The sequence below is a fragment of the Diceros bicornis genome, chromosome 35, assembly GCF_020826845.1.
Source record: "Diceros bicornis minor isolate mBicDic1 chromosome 35, mDicBic1.mat.cur, whole genome shotgun sequence".
NCBI classification, from domain to species: Eukaryota; Metazoa; Chordata; class Mammalia; order Perissodactyla; family Rhinocerotidae; genus Diceros; species Diceros bicornis.
Genome location: NC_080774.1, coordinates 27,585,606 through 27,602,262, shown reverse-complemented (window position 1 = coordinate 27,602,262; position 16,657 = coordinate 27,585,606). Strand labels below are relative to the sequence as shown.

Here is a 16,657-nt window from a genome sequence, read left to right as displayed (position 1 = left end):
TCTGTTGGGAGGTTCAGCCAGGGCAGAGAGAGCCCTGAGAGGGACGTGGCCAGGCCTGGGTCACAGGGCCCTGCCCTCAGGCCAGTGCCCTCTGCCCAGCTCAGAGGGGAGCTACACACCAGGTACAGAGGAGTCCCTAACCAGGTGGGGTCAGGCTTCATCCCAGGTTCCCCACCTGTCCCCTGGGGGTGGATTCTGAGGGCAGAGCCTAGACCACTAGTAGGTTTCCTGGAAAGGACAGTGCAGTTCTGGGGTTCCCTCGGTTTCCCAGGACTCTCAGCGAGCAGTGCTTGTACCCGACGCCTGCCCCAGGATGTAGAGGTCCACCTGCCCGGGTACATGATTCTCTCTGGCACTGGTGCACAGGCCCACACGGCTCCCCTGGGGGTGCACACCCACGTGCCGACTGAGGCAACAGCTGTTTCCAAGCTCAGGGCTGCCCACACATCTCCAGCTGCCTCTCCCCCTGCCCGCCCCTCAAGGATTTGTGATAAAGGCTCGGGATGGTACATGTGCAGATTGGTGCACAAACGCCTGGGCCTGCTACAGGTAACTTCCAACCCACCTGGTGGCAGTGGGGCCCCATCCTTGCAGGTCCCCAGGCCCACCCTACATCCCTACTAGTCTCCCCAAGGCCATGCTACGTGTACCATAGACGCCCCCACCTCCCCGTTCCTGCCTGTAAGGGCCACACAGGAAGCTGCTGGCTCTGGCAGCTGTACTCCTCGGCTCTCTGCAGCCTTGACCTCAGCTTTCTCTGGGCCCCAAAGACAACCAGGTACCTGTGACCCAGCTCCAATGACCAGGCTTAGGGCTGTGTTCTCTCACCCTGGCCCTTCTGAAACCGCCTCCCGTGGACACTGCTCTGGGGATTGAGAGAAGCAGGGACCCCAAGGCTTTGCTGAGGCTCCAGGTGCCCGATGATTCCAGATGCTGCCCAGCCTGAGCCCCAGCCCTGGCCCATGTCGCTCCACCAGCAAGCTGCCATGTCCCTGGTCACCAGGGACCCATGAGAAAGCAGCCCCTTGTCTTGGTGCGGTGGGTTCCCCCAAATCCCAGCCCCTCCCTGGGACCAAGAGAGGGCTTGGCTCCTGCAGCCCGTCTCTCCCCTCCTGACCCTGGGCCCAGGGGGCACGGGGAAATTCTCCAGCAGGAGGTCCTCCAGGCAGGACTCAGGCCCCCTGGAGGATTCCAGAGCCAGAACCAGGCCAACCTGCTGGGGGCTTCCATGTCCTCTGTTAAGGACATTCTTTCCAGCCCCTGGGCTCCACCTGGGGTCTTGGTCAGAGCGTGGTCCTCATGCAGTTGCTTCAGGCTGGGGTGGGCAGCTGCCCAGACACGTTCTCAGGTGTGACTTGTGGCAGTAGTGACATGTGTCCAAATATACAGCCTTCCCACCTCATGGCTACCAGGAAGCCGGATGAGCAGGTTCCTAGGTGGTGGGCTGGGGATCTCCAAGGAGACATACAGAAGGTCCCAAAGGACCCCATGCCCACCAGCTCAGCCCCTCCACACTCCTCCCCACCCCAGCTCTCCACAGCCTGAATGCTGCCACTGGGAAGGGCCCAAGAGGTGCCTGTGCCCTTGCCTGGCATCCTAGCAGGTCCTATCGTGTGCCCACTGCAATCCTCATTCCCTGGATGAGGCCCCCCTGCTGGGAGGGAACCTGCCCTAGGCACCCAGCCCCAGAGCAGCTGAGATGACTCCTCCTGTCACGCTTCTTTCTTCCTTGCCTTGGACTCTGGCTGCACAGATCTCCATGCAGGGCTGCTGAGAGGACCAGGGGTCTACTGTGAGGGGAGTGCTGGCAGGGGAAGGAGGGCTGGGAGCCAGGCAGGGCTGGCGTCAACCACAGCCAGCTTGGGGACAGCTGGTGAGTGGGGAGGTACTGGGAATGCTGGAGACAGACAGGGAGAGTGTTCACCAGACCAGACCCAGCAGGAGCACCAAAGCACCAATGCCTTGTGTCGTTTCCCCCTGCAGGTCTCTAAACAAAACTGGCTTCTTTGGTCCCCAGGCAGCACCCTGCCGAGGCTGGAGTTGGGGGAGGAACAGTCTATCTAGGAGCTAAAGGGTGGAGTTCTCACCCCACCCCCTATCCTGGTCCTGCTAAGGCTTCATCCACAAGTCCCCAAGGCAGGCCCCCACCCTTCCCAACCCCCAAACCCCAACCAGCAGAGAAAGGCTACAGGCCTCAGGAACGGGCTGGCAAGTGCCCAGCTCCCAGCAGCAGCAGTGGGGGCAGGTGCTGGGCCCCCTCTAAGGCACTTGGGCAGCCGGATGTGGGGGTGGGGAAGCCGGCTCTGTCTGCTCAGGGTTGGCAATGCCCTTGAGGGCCTTTCCCTAGAGATGAGGACAGCAGGTCAGGGCTCCAGCCTCCATCCTCCAAAGAGTAGCCAAGGGTCCAGGTAGGCCCGCAGCTCCTCTCCTCAGACTTGGTCCTCCAGGAGAAATGGGCTTCCCCATCCACGTACAGCAGCAGCAGGTCACAGGAGAAGGTGATCTGGGAGAGGCAGGGCAGACCCACGTCCTGGCCCCCTACCTGCCATCCCTCCGCCTCCCCAGCGCTCACCCGGACAATCATGTCAGCACAGAGGGCTCAGGTATGCACTTGGGAGGGCACGTGCCAGCAGCCAGAGGGAGCCACGTTGGCCAGACTACCCACACCAAGCTAAGCAGCTTCAGTGCCCAGAGTGAGGGCTGTGGGGATGAGCTTGAACTTCCTTGCCTGAGGGAGACCTGGGCTGAGCCTCTCTGGCTGTGGATGATGTCCCCTCCCACTCCTTACCCCTAACCACTCCCACCCACTCCAGCCTGTCACCTGCCTCCCCAGTGACAAGAATGTCTAAGTAGACCCCATAGAGCCTGAGCAGGCTCCGGGCCTCCACTCCTGAGGCCTCCCACCAGTGAGCGGCTGTCCTGGGGGTAGGAGAGAGTCTAGTGACCTGCTCTGGCCACTCCTGGGATGGACTGTCCCTCAAAGGCCTCATCTTCCTCATCCATTGACTCCATCCACCCCCAGCCCGAGTCCTGAATCTCAGACATATGTCATTGCTGAGGACACAGGGGACAAGCCCCCTGTGCTATGGAGGGAGATACTGGAGGCAGATGGAGTGGAGGAGGAACTGGGGTGAAGGGTCCCAGCTGCAGCAGGGGTGTGGGGACATATGGGGTGGAGGCCAAAGGGCTCAGGAGGGAGGCTGGATGGAGCCTGTGCTGCGGGACCTGGAGCTGAGAGCGCCCCCTCTCGCCCTGGGCACCCCTTGCACACACAGCAGAGCGTCCAGAGGGATGGGCCAGGCTGGGGTCTGTCCTGGCCGCCACAGGGGGACAGGTGAAGGCGGACCCGGCTGAGGAGCAGTAGGGGACAGTGGGGCTGCACCTGAAGCCGTAGCTCATCTCCTATAGCTGGAAGGAACTGTGAGGCCACGGTGGGAGTCCCCGGCGCCAGGTCACAATGGCAGCAGACGTGGATGCCCACAGCCCCGCCCTGCACACAGTGCATCACTGCTCCACCAGCACGCAGGCAGGGACCCTCTCCCCGAGCCCTCCCAGAACCCTGTCCCTCACGGAGCCACCAGCAACACCAAGTCCTCACAGACCCCTCCAGCCGCAGCCACGAGGTCCCTGATGCGGAACACGGGGCAGTGGAGCTGAAGTGTAAGTCACAGTGGCAGCGCTTGAAATAGGTGGCGTCCCAGGTCTCCAAGGCATTGGACCTGAGAGGGGGTAGGGCCGGGGGGTCAGCCCAGGGAGGGGACAAGGAGGAACTGGGGCAGCCAGGACCCACTATGCTGACCTGGAGAAGTTGAACTTGCTGAAGGTGATAGGGTTTTTCATGAACAGCGTGAGGTTCTCAGCCTGGACTAGCAGGGGCTTCCTGCAGGTGGGGGAGGTCAGGGGCAGGCTCTGCTGGTCCTGGGACCTGTTCTGGGTGTTGGGGACACTTACACGGGCACAGTGTCACTTTCCATGGGACACCAGCCCCGGATCTCACAGGGCCTGTGGGTCCCATTGAACTCCACACACTGGCCTGTTTTGATGCCTTGAAACAAGACAAACTCCAGGCCCTCAAGTCTCCACAGGGCCTGGGGAGGGAGTGGGCAGGGGGCTGTTGGCAGAAAGAAGAGATGCAGAGGCACCACCAGGCCCACAGTGGGAGCCACGCGGGGTCCCAGCACGGCTCCCTGAACCCCACTCCCAGTGGAGGCGCTGGGAGACAGGCCCACAGTTACCGTGGCTGTGCGTCCCTGTGTCCCCTCAGGACAGTCCTCGCCAGCCCAGCGGTTCACAGTGGGATGGAGGGTGGTGAAATGGTGAGAGAGCAGAGTTGTCCAGGCCCAGGAGGTGTATCCCATTCATGAAACAGCCCTGCAATCTCCAGGGACACGCCCCTCCCCCTCTTAGCCCCCAAGGTCCTGTGTTTGGGGGCAGATGGGAAAGCTGGAGGGTGCAAATAAAATGAGGCGGTCAGAGGGGCGAGGGTGAGCAGCCCCGAACAGATCGGGGTGCAGTGCTGTATCCCAAGGCAGAGCAAGACTCCTTCTCTCCTGATAGTTCTGTCCCCGGTGGGGGCAGAAGTGACTCCTCGAGGCCCAGCTCCTCTGGTCCTATTCAGATGACAGAATAGGGAAGGTGGAGGGACTCGGGGAGGGTAAGTTCAAGCCAGGGTGGAGATGCTGGGCGTGGCAGACAAAGGGAGGGACCCTCATCAGAGGGCCTGTAGGGAAGTGGGACCCCACACACTGACCAAGGGACCAGAGGCCAGTCCCTTCCCAGCTTGTTCTGCTGTGAAACAGGGACATTAGTGCCTGCACACAGTCACAGACTTCTGGGCATCAGCTTGGAGGGGACAGTGGCAAACGTTCTGGGAGTCCCGGACCTGGAGGGGAAGCACCCTCAAGTGTCAGGCACTCATACAGACAAGGTTCTGCCAGGCAGTGGGTGGACACCGCTGTCCAGGGCCCCAGGCTCAGGCGCAGCAGGAGGAACGCAGCATCAGGGTGGCAGGAAGAGCTCAGGGACTTGGTGGCCACCATCATGGAGAGGGAGCCTTCCCAGGATGGAAAGCAAGGGCTGGCAGGCTCTGATGGTGTCACCTGTGAGGGCTCAGCCTGGCTGCTGCAGGGAGCGCACGTGGGGGCCCACAAGCAGACCACAGGCACAGCGGGGGCAGCAGGGAAACCCATCGGGAGAAGGAATGGACAGGAGTTGGGGCAGGGAGGTGTGGAGGCGGGTCCAGCTTTGGTCCTGGTAGACGGCATGGCCCTCAGTGGATGGAAAGAGGCTGCACTGGGAGAGGGAGGGGGTTTCCTCTTGGACGTGGTGGGTGCGCATCAGGAGGCAGCTGTGCTCGGGGCAGGTTGTCACCGGGGCTATAACGGGGGTGTCAACAGAACAGAGGTGGAAACTGGGGCTGAGAGGATCTGGGTGGAGGGAGAAGGGGCCGGAAATGCAGCGTGGGAAGGTCAGAGGAGCCAGATCACAGGGCCCCAGGTCAGGGAGGAGAGCACTCAGGAGCTCCAGGCCCTGCCCCCTGCCCCTCCACCCCTCCCTCAAGCTCAAACCTTGAGTTCCCAGGCCCCCCACTCTTCCAGATGCAGCCTTTGTAAATGCAGTACCTCTGGCCTGGCTTCCTGATCTGTCCCCCTTGTCCACCTGGAAACCTCTTACACATCCCCGAGAGCCCTGTCCAGGGCCAATCCTCTGTCAGGCCCTTCCTGAGCCTGGCCCTGTGACAGCGCCAGCACCCCCTCTGGCATCACATGCCCCTCTTGTACACACTCGCTGCGAGGGTGGGGTGAGAGGTGTCAGCGCATGGTAGCAGCACCGAGGCTCCCACCTGTGGTGGCTTCATGAAGTCGGCCACGTCCCACAGCCGGTTCCCCTGCTCCTCTATCTGGGTCATGGAAATTCCTTTGAGTTTGCCGATGACAGAAATCTGGGGTCCAGGTCCTGCTCCTGGTAGCCTTTAGTGGCGAGGAGGCGATGGGCAGTGTGGTGTGTCCCGGCACTCAGTGAGCAGTGGCAGAGCTGGGCCCCACCCACTCAGCCCCTACACCCTGTAGGCTCCCAGCACAGCTTTCAGCTCCCCGCATCTTCTCCAGCCTCATTTCCACCCCAAACAGCCTGCACAGGCCAGAAGCCCCGGCCATGCATCGGAGAGCCAGGGCTCTCACACAAGATGCCCACCACCAACTCCTTCACCAGCCTTCACCCTCTCCTGCCCCGGCCAGACCCAGCTCCCTCCTTAAAGGCTCCCCTGACCCAGCCACCACTGTGTTCTCAGGGGCCCCAGGGCTCCAGCTCTCACAGGTGTCAGGGACTACCTCCTGCCCCTCCTAGGACCTCCTGGGCAGAGTGACACCCATCCTGCTCTGTGCCCAGAGCCCAACACGGGGCTGGGGACAAGGTCCAGGAAAGGAGGCAGGTGGGCACACAGGAGGACACGAGCACGCGGCTTGCTCTTGTACCTGCTGCCTCTAGACAGACGGAGATCCTACCTTCTGCCCCCAATCTGCCCCCTCACTGCCACCAGCCCAGCCCCTGAGGAGTCACATTCCCACCCTCAGCCCAGCAGGACCAGTAACGGTCCCTCCAGCCAACCTGCCCAGGAGCCACTCTCTTACCCCACCACGGAGACCATGACCCCGAGCTGCAGCAGCCTCTGTGGGGCGCCCACCCCCCAGTTCCTGGTTAACACCTACTTCTCAGTTTGTAATCCAGAAGCCCCAGCCTGTCACAGCCCCTCGGGGGCCCATGCCCTCAGCTCCTGCCGGCTGCCGGGGAGCAGGGTCAGCAGAGCAGCTGCAGCCCCAGCTGAACAGGAGGTAACGCAGGCGCCCAGGCCAGGCCAGGCCAGCAGCTGGTAAAGGGACACTCCCACTGGGGGCAGGACCCAGCCCCACCCCCGCCCTGGGCTCAGTCCCCACCCCCAGCTGCCCTGGGCCTCCCTTCCTGACTCCCTCTGCCTGGCCCTGGGGCTCAGAGAGGAGCAGCCCTTCCCCTGCCCTTTGGCCTCACTTCCTTGGTGGCTGAGGGGATGACAGTGTTTTAGGTACTTTGAGAGGGCAGCAGGAGGAGACAGGAGCCCAGAGGAGGGACCAAGGAAAGCTTCAGAAAGAAGGGACCTCTGAGCTGACATCCGCAGATTCTGAAGTTCTACAAGCACAGCTGGGGAGGAATGTTCCTGGAGGAGGAAGCTGCATATGCGACGCTGGAGCCTGAGAGAGAACTGGGACCCAGAGAGTGGGAGCGGGACTCTGGCTCTAGAGAGGAGGGTGGCTGGCTCTGCGAGGTTCCCAGCCCCTCCTGTGCGATGCCAGGCAGAGCTGCCCCACCCCCGTAGCACAGGGACTAAAGCCCAGCTCTGGAGTCAGGCACCATCCCCAGTCCGTGGAAAGGGGGGCGATCCTGGACCCACACGTGACGGCAGGGGAACAAGTGCCCACAAGGTGTCCAGCGCTGCACTGGGCCCGGGGTGCACCTCCTTCTGTGCCCTGGCCAGTAGATGGCTCAAGGTCAACACAGGCCCTTGGCGGTTTCCATAGCACCAACAGCACGGGGTTGCTGGGGTGACTGACCCCAGTCGCGTGTCTCTACTGGCTGCTGTGGTGCACCTGTTCACCTCATGCCACACTGGACTGGTCCATGCAGCTGGCGGGTCCACTCACACCCCTGAGCTGCGCTCTAGGAGGGGCCTGGGTCAGTCTTAGCCTCAGTGCTCGCAACTGCGAAGTGGGTATAACCACGAGGGGTCCCTGCCAGAGGTCTGGGGAGACCGAAGAGCAGGAGGAGGAGGCGGCGGCTGCTGGGCCTCCCGCAGGGGTCCTGGAGGCTGAGGGGGGCTCGGACTCAGATTTGGACCTTGACCTGCAGATAGAAGTTGCCTTGGGCAGGGGTTAGGCCTATGTCCTCACCTTGGGGGCTTCTATGCAGGAGTGGAGGAGGCAGGCTGGGGCCGAGGGAGCAGAGGACCCCTGTCCAGCAGAGAGCGCATCCCTCTGTGGGACCCCTTCAGGGCAGCCCGCGGCTCCTCCAGCCCCGGTCCTCCTGGAAATGCTCTTGGCAGCATCAGTTGTTCCACCATCAGAACACGCTTCCAGAATGATGTTAAAATGCAAAAACCTAGCCAAACTGCCTATGACAGGGTGTCCCACCTCCTCTTGAAATGGGATCAGGGCTGGGTTTTCCCAGCCCACAGGAGAAACTAAGCCGATGGACGTATAGAATTTAGAGAAGGAATAAACAAAGGTAAAATAAAACAGTGTTCAGTATTTTTCTTATTCTTAACTGATCTAAAGGATTCCTTTTGTTCAAAATAATAATTGTAAAAATAAATTTAGTGATAATAAGTCATGGATAAGAGAAATGCAGGAGAGCCATTTTATAAGGGTTGGGAGGGAGGAAATGGGGAGACTCTAAGGGAGCTGCACTAACCACGAAGAAAACAGTGTTATTTCAAAGTGAACTAAGCTTAGTTGTAAATTTATATTGTAAGCTCTAGGGAAACCATTTAAAAATTGTAAAAGAAGTATAATTGATATGCTAAAAGAAAAAAGGAATCATATAAAATGCTCAATTAAAACCAGAGAAGACAAAAATAATTTAAACAGTACAAGACAAAAAAAAGAAAGATCAAAAGCAATGGATAGTGGGGCCGGCCCGGTGGCGCAGGCGGTTAAGTGCGCGCGCTCCGCTGCGGTGGCCCGGGGTTCGCTGGTTCGGATCCCGGGCGCGCACCGACGCACTGCTTGGTAAGCCATGCTGTGGCGGCGTCCCATATAAAGTGGAGGAGGATGGGCACGGATGTTAGCCCAGGGCCGTCTTCCTCAGCAAAAAAAGAGGAGGATTGGCGGATGTTAGCTCAGGGCTGATCTCCTCACAAAAAAAAAAAAAAAAAAGCAATGGATAGAAACAGTTGCAAATATGGTGGATATTAATCCAACTATATCAAAGATCACTTTAAATAGAAATGGTCTAAATACAGCCATTAAGAGACAGAGACCATCAGAACGAATTAAAAAACTAAGAACGAACCATATGCTGTCCACAGAAAACTAAGAACGAACCATATGCTGTCCACAGAAACCCATCTTCATTATAAACACAGAGAGAGGTTAGAAGTAAAGGACAGAACAAGATCAGCCAGGAACACACATCCAAAGAAAGCTAGAAGAGCTGTATTAATTTCAGACAAAGCCAACTTCAGAACAAGGAAAATTCTCAGGGATAAAGAGAGGCATTCCATCATGTTAAAGGGGTCACTTCTACAAGAAGACCTAACAGTCCTTAATGTACATGCATCTAACAACAGAAAATAAAAATATTGAGGAAAAACCAATAAAACTGCAAGGAGAAATAGACAAATCCACTATCCTAGTGGACAGACACAGAAACAGACAAATCCACCACTAAAGCAGAAAACACTGCTCTCTCAGGAACTGATAGATGCAGCAGGAGAAAACCAGTAATGACAAACTGAACTGTTCACCATCAATTGGATCTGATTAACATTTATAAAACACTGCATCCAACAAAGCAGAATACACAGTCTTCAAAAGCTCACATGAAACATTCACCAGACAGCCCACATTCTGGCTTAAAAAAGCCCACACCTCAGCAAATTTAAAACAACAGAAATCAGATAAAGTATGTTCTCAGACCAAAAAGCACTTCCAAGTGGGAAACAAAAACAGAAAGATAGCTCGAAAATCCCAAAATATTTGGAGATTAAACAAAACATGGATCAAAAAAAGAAGTCTCAAGAGAAATTGCAAATATTTTCCACTAAATGAAAATGAACATACAGCTTATCAAAATGTGTGGAATGCAGTGAAAGCAGTACCCAGAGGGAAATTTATAGCATTGCACGCATAGGGCCAGCCCCGTGGCTTGGTGGTTAAGTGCGCGTGCTCCGCTACTGGCGGCCCGGGTTCGGATCCCGGGTGTACACCGACGCACTGCTTCTCCGGCCATGCTGAGGCCGCGTCCCACATACAGCAACTAGAAAGCTGTGCAACTATGACATACAACTATCCACTGGGGCTTTGGGGAAAAAAAGGAGGAGGATTGGCAATAGATGTTAGCTCAGAGCCGGTCTTCCTCAGCAAAAAGAGGAGGATTAGCATGGATGTTAGCTCAGGGCTGATCTTCCTCAAAACAAAACAAAACAAAGCATTGCACGCATAGATTAGAAACAAGAAAAGATCTGAAACAATAATCTAAGCTAGAGGAACAAGTAGAAAGTAAGCCTAAAACAAACAAAGAGAGGAAATAATAAAAATTACAGCAGAAATTAATGACACTGAAAATAGGAAATCAATAGAGAAATCAATAAATACGAAAACTAGTTCTTTGAAAAGATCAAAAGAATGGATAAACCTCTAGCCAGGCTAGCTGAAAAAAAAGAGAGAAACACAAATTAGTAATATCAGAAATGAGACAGGGGCTATAATTACTGATCCCATGAACATTAAAAGGATAATAAAGAAATATTTGAACAGGGGAATGATATATTCCCTGATGAATTCTGTTGGATCTATAGCAAATCTTCAAATGAACTAATTCAAATCTTTCCCTAACACTTTCACATTTGCCCTTTAATTTATATAAACAAAATATTGATGAGGATATGATGTAATGTCTAAATCATTTCCAACTAGTAAGACTCTATTATGGATAAATTAGACATCACCAAGATGCAAAACTTTTGGGATTCAAAGGACACCATTAAGAATGTTAAAAGACAATCCACAATACAGAGAAAAACTTGCAACTCATACACCTGATAGGATACATCCCTAGAATATATAAAAGACCATGACAACTCAGTTATAAAAAGACAAATAACCCAATTTAAAAATGGGCCAATGAGCTGAACAGACATTTCTCCAAAGATATACAAATGGCCACTGAGCACATGAAAGATGTCAACATCATTAGCCATCAGAGAAACACCAATGAAAACCACAGTGAGATATCATTTCACACCCATAGGATGGCTATATCAGAAAGACAGATGGTAAGTGTTGGTGAGGATGTGGGGAAACTGATACCCTCATACACTGCTGGCAGGAATGTAAATGGTGCAGTCACCTTGGAAAAACGTCTTGCAGGTATTCAAATAGTGAAACAGAGAGTTACCATGTGACCCAGCAATCCCACTCCTAGGTACACACCCAGAAGAAATGAAAGCAGATGTCCACGCAAAAACTTGTACAGGAATGTTCACAGCAGCAATATTCACAATAGCCAAAAAGTACACAGCACCCAAATGTCCATCAACTGAGAAACGGAGAAATACCCTGTGCTACAGCCACACAATGGATATTATTCAGCAATCAAAATCAATGAAGGGCTGACACATGCTACAACATGGATGGACCTTGAAACCATTAAGCTGAGTGAAAGAAGCCAGACACAGAAGGTCACACATTGTACGATTCCACTGATATGGAATGTTCAAAACAGGCCAAACCATAGAAATAGAAAGTGAATTTGTGTTTGCCTAGTGGGGGTTAGAGGAAATGGGACTGTCTCCTAATGAGGAAGGTCTTTCTCTTGGAGGGATGATGAGAAGCTTCCAGAACCGACTGTGGTGATGCTGCAGAATTCTGTGAATATACTAAAAAACACTGAATTGCACACTTTCGAGTGTGACTTGTATTGCACGTGAACCATATCTCACTAAAGCTGTGACGATGATTAACAGACTGCATTGCGCATCGTCATAGAAAGTAACCCCCTGAAGGGAGCATAGAATCTTGTTCACTCAATTTAAAGGATCTGAACTAGGGCAACGGAAACCCAGAGGAATTCTGTTAGTTAACATTCTAGGTACCAGGACATCCTGAAATATTCATGAGGCTTTCCATGTTTTAATGTTTTTTACAAGAAGGCACCTAAGGTTTAAAAAAACATATTCACAAGTGTCAAAGAGAATCATCACTCAGCGGGAGGGGAACATGGGGAAGTCATCAAATGGAAAAGAAGTGTAAGAGTTTGGGTCACAGGGATCTGCACCCTGAATATGAAAGTGGACCCACATTTATTACTGCTTAACCCAAAAGATGACCTCAGAAGTCAAACAGCCCAGTTAACAATATCTTTCAAAAGCATCAGTTTCTGAAAAACTAAAATATTAAGAAATAAATACTCTGCAATCGTCAAGAATTGAATCTTTGAAATTTCCAGTTTTAACACTAAAAACTCCTGAAGATTCCATTGCATACGCCTTGGAGTGACTCTCCTCCTCCTGGTTGGAGTGGATTCCGGAAGTGACAGATGCCTTAAGGATAAAACCGAAAAGAATTCAACAGTCTTTTTAAAAGGCTATTTGTTGATCCTGAATTTAATCCTAAACTTTGTACCAGAAAATAGACCTCAATGCAGATCACCAGAACCAGCAGGCAGAGCAGCAAAGGATCATGAATAATTCAGTACTTTTGCAGTGATAGTTCAGGACTTGTGTCTATTAAGATTCATCAGGCTTTAATGTATTTTCCCGTGTGATCAAAAACACATTCAGATTTGTCACAAAGGTGTGTTCCTGTTCTTCATACCAATCTTTTTCCCCTTCAGTTCACGTGACCATCACCGACCGACCACAGTACACTCCCCTGGGCGCACACCGCTCAGCTGGGCCAAGGTGCCTGAGGTGCTGGAGCCACACAAGTCCCTGCTGCTTAGCCAGGTGACACCTCCAATATCCACCTCCTCCACTTCTGTCCTGGGCAGGTCAGTAGGACCCACCCCCACCCCAGCCTGGGGGCTCTCAGGTGGCTGTCATGACCCAAAGTTTAACGACTTTGGGAGGCTTAGGGTCACCAAGTATGAATACATAAAGAAGCTACTCTCTACGCACATGATGATCATATCAAGGAACATTCTTGACACTAAAAAGGAATGATGTTGTTTCCAGAATAAAGGACAGACCTTCCCGCGAAACAGCAGTTGCCAAGCTTCCCCTGACGTGTGTGTGTACATAATATATGAATCACATTCACCCACACCTTTCTGAGGGGTTTCCTCCTCTCTAGATGGAGATGATGAGAAACCCACCTCCCAGGGGTGTGGCGAGAATTAAGCACAGGGACAGTGTTGGATCCAGTCCCAGCACAGAGTAAGAGGGAAGAAGTGTAGCCACCTGATTCTCTCACACACGTCTCCTCCTGCCTGTGATCTGCTCACTGCCCTCCGTCAGGGAAGACAGTCACGGGCCAGCCTGGAGCAGAGCCCAGCAGTGGGAACCAGGCCTTGGAGAGGCCCGGGTGGGGACAGCAGGTCACCAGGCAGGGGCCCCATGGCTTCATTTGTACAACGCAGGGACAGCCCTTGGAATGCAAAGAAGGAAACGCTGAGGGCAGGGGGAGCCCCAGCAGGCAGGTACCTCAGGTCCCCAGGAAGAGCAGAACCGCAGCCCCCACCACAGCAGGAAGGCCCGAGAGTCTTACCCAAGCGCAGGAGCCCATGGCTAACTGCATGCAGCCCCACAGGAAGGCCAGCAGCACAGCACAGGCGGGCTCACGGAAGGTGCAGAAGGAGACCAGGAGGGACATGATGGCCGTGGGGCCCAGAGTCACATCCCGAGAGGTTCCCAGGAAGAAATACACCCATGAAGGCAGAGCAGAGGCCGTACTGTTGGGGAGAGAGAGGGATGAGCACCAAGGAGGCACGTGGCACGCCCACGGGGCCCCTGGTATAGACATCTGAGCACAGGGGTCTGTGTGTCCACTGGGTACTTTGGGCACACCAGTGCACACAGGCAGGGTAAACACCCCCCTTCTACCATCTACGGGTGTGACCTGCAGGGATCAGGGGACCTCTTTTCTCCCCGCACCCAAACCTGCGGGAGCACAAAGGCCTGTGAGCTTCTGTGTGAGTGTGAGTCTGAGAAGGCGTTCTTAAGGCTGCAGTGAGTCATCCCGCTGCCCCATCAGGCAATCCAGAACTAGCCGGGTGCCTAAGTGTGACAAGTGTGACAAGAGCAGTTACAGGGACGAGTGTCTGCCCAAAGGCAGTCACAGGCTCTAGATTGTAAACCAAGGCTTCTTGGCCCCATGAGGCTGGAACCCTGGGCACCATGCTTGTCTGGAGGACATACTATGCATTTCTACTCTGCTTCTGGGTGCTTGGAGTGGGGTGAGGGCCTGGGGAGTACATGTGGCCGGCAGCAAGGAGAGACATCTCACCTGGGGGAGGAGTCAGGCCACCTCAGCATAGGCCAGTGCCTGGGGAATGACCTCGAGGCCCTCCCCCCCTCCCCGAGAACCTGGCGATAAAGTCCATCTTCAGCCACTGCACAGAGTAGTGGGACAGCCAGGCGGGGATGGGCAGCTTTCTCTGCAGGGCCGCAGGGGGGCAGCAGCGGGCTGGCTGGGCCAGGCAGGGGCCTGAGGGCCTGGCCTGACTCAGCACCTTCACAGGAGAGGGCGTGCCTGGGGGCAACACAGACCAGCAGTCAGGGTCCAGGCTTCAAAGAACCCAGCAATAGGGCCGGGAGTCCAGGGGCATCAGGAGAAGCACAATCTGTCTCCCCTCCAGGAGGTCTGACCCAGATGGTTAAATTCCCTCCTGCTGGTCTGAGAGGGGAAGCCAACCACCTGTGCAGAGGGGGGCCTCAACCAAAGGTGGAGTGTCCCTCTCCCTTGCTCACTGCTCCCCCTGAACCCCATCTGCCCAAATCCTAGGTGCCATCTCTCCCTCCATCAACGCTGGCCGGGAAGAATGTGAGAAAGGATTTCTCAATGAGAAGCCTAAACGCTAATTAGACTCAAGGTTTCTCCTCCCGGGAGAATTTGTTTGCTTTTTTTTTTTTCCTCCTCAGAGAACTTAACGGGGAGCAGTGCAGAGAGAAGCAGGGTGCAGGGGGCTACCCTCGCCTGCCTGGTGGGGTGTGGGTGGCGTGACTGGAGGCCCTAAGGGACCAGAGGATTTCCACGCGTGCACCATCGGGGGGCTCCACCCATAAGGGGGACTGTAGCGCTGGAGGGGGTGTCTCCCATCCTGAGGCCCCTTCTTACCCAACCCCCACCTGTGGCATTCGCATCGCTATAATGGTCCCAGGAGCTCTAGTTGCTTCTGGAGAACTTTAGAGGCTCCTCGATTAATTCAGGGTGCGCAGCGTCCTCTAGGATCCTGGCGCCCCCTGTCGCAGAGCCGGCCCCAGAACCCCCTCACCCCGGACCCCCGAGCCTGCTCTGGGCAGAACCCGGCCCCCACCCCCAAAGCCGCCTGCCCGAACCCTAGGGTCTAAGGGTCGGGATCCACGCCGGCGAACGGTCCGCGGCCCGCCGGCCCAGCAAGGCGGAGGGCGGCGGGGACGCCGGTGGGGACGCGGTGGGTGGGGAATGGGGTCCCCGGTGGAGGCGCCGCACACTCGGACCCACACCGCCCCTCCCGTCCGCCGCCCCCGGGGGACCCCGGCCCGTCCCCGGCAGCTCGCCCACCCCGTCCCGGGCCCGCAGCGGACTCACCTGGCGCCGCAGCTCGCGCTCTCTGAACGTTGCCTCAGCCGCGTCCGCAGGAAGCACAGAGGCAGGTGGACCGAGAGGCGCGGGCAGAGCCCCCGGGGGCGGGGCCTGAGGTGCACGTGTCCTCAGGGCGGGGCCGGGAAGTCCGGGGGTGGGGCTTGACGAGCAGGTGGCTTCCCGGCAGGGCGGAAGCCGGGCGGGGTCTGACGGGGACCTGATCCCGGCGCCGCGCTGGGCCCGGCAGCTGCTTCCCTGAGGTGTCTGGGGCTGGGCAATGGCCCAGTCAGTGGGCATTGCTTGTGGGGACGGTGATGCCATTCTGTGTCCAGGCCTCCCTGATTTTTCTTATACCCGAGATTCCCCACCCTCAGCTGCCCTGGCACAGACTGGAGGGCGGGGTGAGGGAGGCCTCTGTGTTTTGGTTTTCAGAGGCCATCCCCGCAAGGTCAGGTCCTGTGGTCACATTGACGAGGCCTGGCTCTGGTGTGGGAACGGGCTGTGCTCTGCCTGGAGCAGCCCTCACCACTCGGGGCACCCCAGCCCCACACTGAGGCAGTGAGCAGGGCGGCGGGGGACACGAAGCCGAGAGCTGATTGATGCCGCTGGGATGATGGTTCTGGAAGCAAAGGAGTTGTAGGCAGGCCGTGGAAGGTCGACCTGTGGACAACTGAGAATAGTCGGCATCTGTGTGGGCTCCAGCACCAGGTCTTGGCCTGAACCAGAGACCCTGGGGTGAAGAGCCTTTTGTGCCAGTCTGAGCAGGCAGGGCTGCAGCTGGACTGTGCGAGAGGGGAGTGTGTAGCCAGCCTCGGCCCAAGGGTGAACTGGGGCCTTGCTGAGCCCTAAACCTGGGGCCTCTGGGCCAGCTCTCCCCAGGAGACCCTCCTGCCCTTGCAGCCTCCGCCTGTGCTCCTCTGACCCCTCCTCAACCTGGCTGGCCCACTGCCTCCCTGGAAGGCTGCAGGTGGGCTCTTTCCTGCAGGTGCTGCCCACCCCACCTCTGCTGGCACGTGCCACGCCATCTCCCCAAATTCCCCTGTGGATAGACGTCCCCAAGGCAAGGGAATTGACAGGGGGAGAGTGGTGGAGGGCTGGGGGCACAGAAGTGGGGAGAGGCTGCCCCACCATTGATGATGCTGTGGCAGAGGAAGAGGACTTGGGTGGGGGCAAGTTCACGCCCTCTC

General features: G+C 56.1%; 1 long non-coding RNA gene across 1 annotated transcript; it reads right to left on the bottom strand.

Moving 5' to 3' along the window:
- Positions 1 to 11,996: 11,996 nt before the first annotated feature.
- Positions 11,997 to 14,598, bottom strand: LOC131398410 (uncharacterized). The gene is made up of 3 exons (XR_009216866.1): positions 14,193 to 14,598; positions 13,455 to 13,638; positions 11,997 to 12,289 (listed from the first exon to the last, which is right to left on the bottom strand). It is a non-coding gene; the product is annotated as an uncharacterized LOC131398410 (long non-coding RNA).
- Positions 14,599 to 16,657: the final 2,059 nt, after the last annotated feature.